This window comes from Candoia aspera, chromosome 2, assembly GCF_035149785.1.
Source record: "Candoia aspera isolate rCanAsp1 chromosome 2, rCanAsp1.hap2, whole genome shotgun sequence".
Taxonomy (NCBI): Eukaryota; Metazoa; Chordata; class Lepidosauria; order Squamata; family Boidae; genus Candoia; species Candoia aspera.
The window spans coordinates 245,236,491-245,243,001 of record NC_086154.1 but is presented as its reverse complement, the minus strand read 5'-3'; the positions used below and the strand labels follow the sequence as shown (position 1 = coordinate 245,243,001).

General features: G+C 47.1%; 1 protein-coding gene across 2 annotated transcripts in view; it reads left to right on the top strand.

Moving 5' to 3' along the window:
• Positions 1-3,950: 3,950 nt before the first annotated feature.
• The window catches only part of GHR (growth hormone receptor), a 148,476-nt gene continuing 145,915 nt past the window's right edge, over positions 3,951-6,511 (top strand). For both annotated transcript variants that reach the window (XM_063295701.1, XM_063295700.1), the window contains exon 1: positions 3,951-4,458. The gene's annotated coding sequence lies outside the window, so the exon portion shown is untranslated. The remainder of the gene's footprint in view (positions 4,459-6,511) is intronic.

The window sequence follows — 6,511 nt, the reverse complement described above, 5'->3', positions numbered from 1 at the left end:
ACCCTATAACACAGAGAGAAAAAATGCAGTTTGGCAGAATGAGAAACACAAAAGAAGGAGTTGCAGGAGGGGGATTGTGGAGAGAGAAACGGGGGTGGGGGGTGGTTGAACAATGTATGTGCCTGCCCTCCTTGGAAGGGCATTGCGCCAAGAGCTTTCTCATCTCATCACTGCAATACTGTCTTGCTCAGCTTTCATGGACTATGCTCACGTATCACAGCAAGCCATGGTGTGACTCCAATTTACTGAATAAAACACAGTTCTTAAACACACTCCTGGGAGTGGGGGAGAAAAAGTGAAGAAATGGGTACTGCAACACCATGATGCAAACCCCACTCCTTACCTACCTGCCTGTGATGCCGTGACGCAGTACAGAAGGGCAGAGCTTGCATCACAATGCCATAATGCATGTTCCATCATTTTGGCATCATTAGGGCTAGCTGCCCATGTCTAGGAACTCACTATATTAACATGCAGCACAATGTGTAAGCCCAGTCAGTGCTCCTAAGGTGGGGAAGCTAGTTCCATAGTGGCACCTTCTAGACAAGCTGCTAGAACTCAAGGGAGCCAGATATGCCTGACCTTGAGGAAAGATGGCCAAGGGGAAATATGACAGCACTCTTCAGGAACTTGAGGAGGACCCATAGAGAAGAAAGGCATGATCATTCCAGAGTGCAGGTCAGATTAGACCTTAAGTCCCAGGAAGGCAGATTTTGACTGGATGATAGAAAAAGCTTCTTAACAACAAGAGCACTTTGGCTGTGGAACTAATTAGAGAGGTGGATTTGTTTGAACAGGGTTGGATAGCCATCTGTCGTAAGCACATAATTTAGATCCACCACTGACCAGTTGGGGTTGGGCTTCATGGCCTAAACAGCCCCTTGCAACTCTGTTTTTCTATACTTTGCACTGGTTCTGGCTGCCACTTCAGATTCTTTCTGCTTCGCATGCTCCCTATAGTCAGATGGGAAATAGATGAAACAGCAGGAGTCTCTCTAGCCCTACTTCTGCCCTGGTTCCTTTCATTCATGGTGTTCTATAGTTTCTCTTTTCATTCAGCGTGTGTTTTATAGTTTCCTACAAAAGTGGATGTTTATGATTTAACAGGAGAAAGGTAAAGAAATTTCCCAGCAGGCTTTTTTTCCCCCAGGTTTCTTCTCAGACACAGTCAGAACCAAAACAAATTGGTAAAATACCATTTGTGTAGCTTAAGTGCATTTATCCATGGGTTGTCTTTCCGAGCCTTCAGCTAACTGGAGCACTGCTGTCAACACAGGTCACCAATATAAATCAGTGTTTCTGAACCTTGGCAACTTTAAGACTTGTGGACTTCAGCTCCCAGAATTCCCCAGCCAGCCATACTGGCTGGGGAATTCTGGGAGTTGAAATCCATACGTCTTAAAAGCTGCCAAGGTTCAGAAATACTGACGTAAATACTTCCTTCCTCTTCCTTTAAAAAAGGAGGATTTGTGCCTTTGGTATACCTGTATGGAAAGTTCTTCACTGAAATCTCCAGGATTTTTGTCAAAACCTACCCTAAGCATCGTTCCATGGTTTCCTGTCCTCAGAAACCAGTTTACATTGCACCATGGTTGCCATCCCCATGCTAAAACCATTGAGATCCTGATGAAGTATCAGTGCTCCTCCAGCTGGCCAATAAGACAGTACAAAAAGCAGCATCCAAACAGTTCCCCTTGCCTGCCTCCCTTAGCTCACCCCTGCAGGAGAGGTAGTAGCAGAACCACCCCTCTGCTGAATTTTGTAATCATCCTGGAAACATTAGGGTTTGAAGGGTGGCATACACATTCTAAAAATATTTGTTTTAAGTTTAAAAATAAAATACATTTTAAAAGCCTGGTGTAATTGGTGGTCTGGTGCCATAGCACATAAGCACCCATTGTAGAGGAAGAGAGGTCCTGCCAGTAAGAATGGGATGTGGGGAAAGATGGTAGAACAAAGGGAGAATTCTTGCCAGTGAGAAACCGTCTGCCTCCAAACTCCATTAAGTTTCCATTAATGCTGGAAAAATGTATTTACTCTAATTTCTTCTGCGCCAGAGCCGATACAGAAGTTAACCAACTTAGCTGCTGAAGAATAACAAGAAGCATCCCCTAATCTTGAAGCAGTGCCAAGTGAAGCAGTGTGCCAGTGTCCTGATCCTGTAACTCAGCCTAAGCTTGTGCAATCAAAGTCTCTCCCTCTGGACAATAAGCAAGTTGATGGTGCTGTAATGAGTAACAGTAGCTCCACTGAGACCCTCAGGGCACCAAAGCAGTGAGCTTTCTGGAATGTTGGTGCTTCTAGGAATGTTTTTTGCTCTTGCAATACTGAAGTTACAAAAGTAAGCTTTTTTAATCAGTGGAGCAAAAGTCAATGATGACATGAGGATCAAAAAAATAAAATAAAATCTCCTTTAAGTCAAACTCAACCCCTGATGACTAGCATCCACATCCATGATATGTTCTTAGCAATAGTATGGAAGTAATTTGCCATTGCCTTCTTCCAGTCTAGCCTACAGCCCTGGGATTTTCTGAGAGTCTCCCATCCAAAGACTAACCAGAACTTGATTACCAGGAGCTTCCCCAATCACCAGCTCCCCAGGAGTTTCTGGGTGTAGTCATTCCAATCCAGATGGACTACATACAAGCATTTTCCCAGGGGTTTTTTTCCTTTCCATCTTTTTTTCAGCAGGGACTCAGGGGATGTCTAGAAAGTGAGCCAGATGTTGCAGGCCTATCCTTGATTTTTAGACAATGAAGTCCACTTCAGCCCTACTTATCACCATCGTACCATCCATTAAATACTAAATTAAATCCTTTATTTTTATTCCCTGACTTCTATCCGGATCTATACTTTTATTTATTTATATTTGTTGTTTATTCGTTTAGTCGCTTCCGACTCTTCGTGACTTCATGGACCAGCCCACACCAGAGCTTCCTGTCGGTCGTCAACACCCGCAGCTCCCCCAGGGACGAGTCCGTCACCTCTAGAATATCATCCATCATCTTGCCCTTGGTTGGCCCCTCTTCCTTTTGCCTTCCACTCTCCCTAGCATCAGCATCTTCTCCAGGCTGTCCTGTCTTCTCATTATGTGGCCAAAGTATTTCAGTTTTGCCTTTAATATCATTCCCTCAAGTGAGCAGTCTGGCTTTATTTCCTGGAGTATGGACTGGTTTGATCTTCTTGCAGTCCAAGGCACTCTCAGAATTTTCCTCCAACACCACAGTTCAAAAGCATCGATCTTCCTTATGGTCCAGCTCTCTCAGCCATATGTTACTATGGGGAAAGTAATATTTATATTACTTTCTCACTAATCCTGAAGCAACTCTTCCTTCCACATCTGTCCCCTACAGCATCCATCCACCCATGTGGAATCAGAAGGATGCCCCTATGGGAGAAATGCATATTTACATTAAATATAGGACTGGAGGCAATTGTTGTAACTATCTTTAGGGTTAGCGGACTTTCATTGTAAATAAAATAAAAGCTGTTTTCAGTCGTTTGGGGGAATGCAGCTCTCCCTGCAGCAGTCCTATATTTTTAATTCAATATACTGACTGCACAACTATAGTCTACATAAGTGTTTCTCAATCTCAGCAGTTATAAGATGTGTGGACTTCAACTCCCAGAACTCCCCAGTATGCTGGCTGGGGAATTCTGGGAGTTGAAATCCACACATCTTAAAATTGCTGAGATTGAGAAACACTGGTCTGTAGGAAGGCAGAAAAATTGGTCACAATTGGGCAAAAGGAAAAAAAGAAAGAAAGAAATCAGAACGGGGTGGGGAGAGTTTACTCTCCCTCTCCAAAAATGTTTCAAATGGAGCCCAAAGAAATTGGATAGCAATTGCTGAGATTCTTCCGTCGTTCCGTTTGCAGGCAGGCTTGCAGTCCTAAAGTTCTCCCTCTAGGCAAAGAACCGCCCCCCTTCCCCCGGCGAAAAGAAAAGAAAGAAAAGAGGGCGATATTAATATCTGGGCAAAAAGTGAAACGCACGAAGTCGCAACTCCTCTTCGGCGGCCAGTCCCGTAATCAGAGCTCCCACGAACGCAGGAACCTCCTCTCAGCCTCGCACCACAGCTAGCCCGCGGCGCGGCGCCCCCCGCCCGGATCGGAAAGTGAGAGGACGACCTCGTCTTAAAGGAAGCCTTTCCCCCCGCTCGGGCCCAGAAGCTGCTTCGTCCGTCGGCCACCTCCCCGGCCCCAACTCGATCCGGCGCTTAGAGCTCCACAACTCTCGCTCGGGGCAGGCGGCCGCAGCTGGGCGGCCATGGCAAGGAGGGGCGGCGGCGGCAACGGGTGCCGCGGCTCCAGCGCCCGCACAGCCGAGCCGGCTGGGGGGGCGCAGCCGGGGGCGTAGCTGTTTGTCCCAGATCTCCATGCACCGCGGCGAGGACGCGGCGCCAAGAAGGCACGGCACCTACCCAGACCGTCTCCCTGCGCCTGGCTGGAAAGGGAGGTAGGGCGCCCTATGGGGGGGGCGGGGGTACAAGGGTGGAATATGGGGAGGTCTTTTCCTCCCCCTCCGTTGTTTATTCCCTGAGGAAAATAAAAAGGCGCTTCGCGTGGTGGAAGCCTGGCTGATGCTGGGGCGTTCAGGGATGAGGGCGCGGCACACCCGCGTTTCCTTCCCCGCCAAGTTGCGGCGAGCCCTGTGTTTTGAGGCCCCCGCCCCAGGGTCCGACCTCCGGATGAGCTTTCCCCTCTGAGGGAGCCGGAGGAGCGGGCGCATTTTACATTGGTGGAACTCTGCCTCAGGTAGAAGAACGAACGGCAACCGCCTGTTGCGCGCAAACTTCTAGGAAGTTTCCCCGAGCCTTGAAAAGCCAGGGTAGGATTCGCTTCCTCGGGCAATGGGAAGTTGGAATGGCGCAAGCGGGTGCGGGGCCGGAGAAGCAGACGTTCCGGTGCGGGAATCCGGAGCAAAAAGCGTCTTGTTTGTTTTCTGGCTTTATGGGCGAGAGGCTGGTTCGGCTCGTGCAGCGGAGCGAGGGTTTCCTGAGCGATAGCCCAGCTGTTTTTAATCCGTAGGAGCTAAAAGGGGAGCCTTGTGACACCTTAAAAAAAGGAAGGCAGGCAATTCTTCCAAGCGTTTGTGTGGATGGAGGTCCAGCTGGGTTTAGCTGCCCAGATTAGAGGCGTGTTTTAAGGGGCCGCAGAATTCTCTGTGGCCTTTTCTAGTGGAGGCATTTCCTTTGGAGGGCGGGGGGGAAGCCAGGAGTGGCTTAGAGAGCCAAAAAGCTAGCAGGATGGCTGCAGCCGAAGAAGCATGTGAATAGGTAATACAAAGTAGCATTTAAAAAGGCCATTGCATGTGGGAGGGTCGCTAAAGTCACTAGCGTCCTTTGAAAAATCCACAGAATTTAAAGCAAAACTTTCCAACAACTTCTGACAAGCCCGCTGCTTTTAGGTGTGCTGCAGGTGAAGTTTTTATTGTCCTTAATATTAAAGGATGTCCCGGCAGCAACGTCACACTGATGTTTGCTCTATTCATTTTACTCCCAAATACTGTATTACGTTCGCCCTTTCTTTGAGTTTTCTCCTCTGTGGAACGTTTGAAACAGAACTGAATCTTTGATTTTTCCAGGATGGGTGAAGATTGCAGGTAGCCACTAACCCAGTTGGGATTTGTGGGGAAATAACAGCATTTCCCATACTAAGCGTGCCAAAACCAGCAACACAATTTTTATAGATGCTTAGCTGAGTTTCAGTGGGATTTCTTTCCCAGTACAGGATTGCAACCTTAATGTAGGTAATTCATCACATCTTAACAACCATTTTGCTCAGAATGTCAGGAGGATTCAGATATTCTCCCCTGCTCCCCTGCTCTGTACTGCATGTTCAAGCTTTAGCTAGAATTGCATCATTGTATATAAAACTACTCTTTTTACCCAGCATCTCTGATATTCTGCCATTATGGCTGCGATCTCATATTTAATGTTCTGGGAGGATCTTTCAGTATAACCTGAACCTTTGAGTAAATATGCATGGGATTGCCTGGACATTGTCCACATTTACATGTTGTTGTTGTTTATTCGTTTAGTCGCTTCCGACTCTTCGTGACTTCATGGACCAGCCCATGCCAGAGCTTCCTGTCGGTTGTCAACACCCCCAGCTCCCCCAGGGACGAGTCCGTCACCTCTAGAATATCATCCATCCATCTTGCCCTTGGTCGGCCCCTCTTCCTTTTGCCCTCCACTCTCCACATCAGCATCTTCTCCAGGGTGTCCTGTCTTCTCATTACGTGGCCAAAGTATTTCAGTTTTGCCTTTAATATCATTCCCTCAAGTGAGCAGTCTGGCTTTATTTCCTGGAGGATGGACTGGTTTGATCTTCGTCCACATTTACATAGTAATGTTAAAGGTAGCAGATAAGGATGTGTAAGTGTGAATGACAGATTCTTTGCACTTAGTTTCAATTTATATAACTGCTTCTTATTTACATCAGTACTGGATGATTCAGTTGATTACTAGGACAGATCTTTATTTCAAAGTAAGACTGTGCAATCCCTA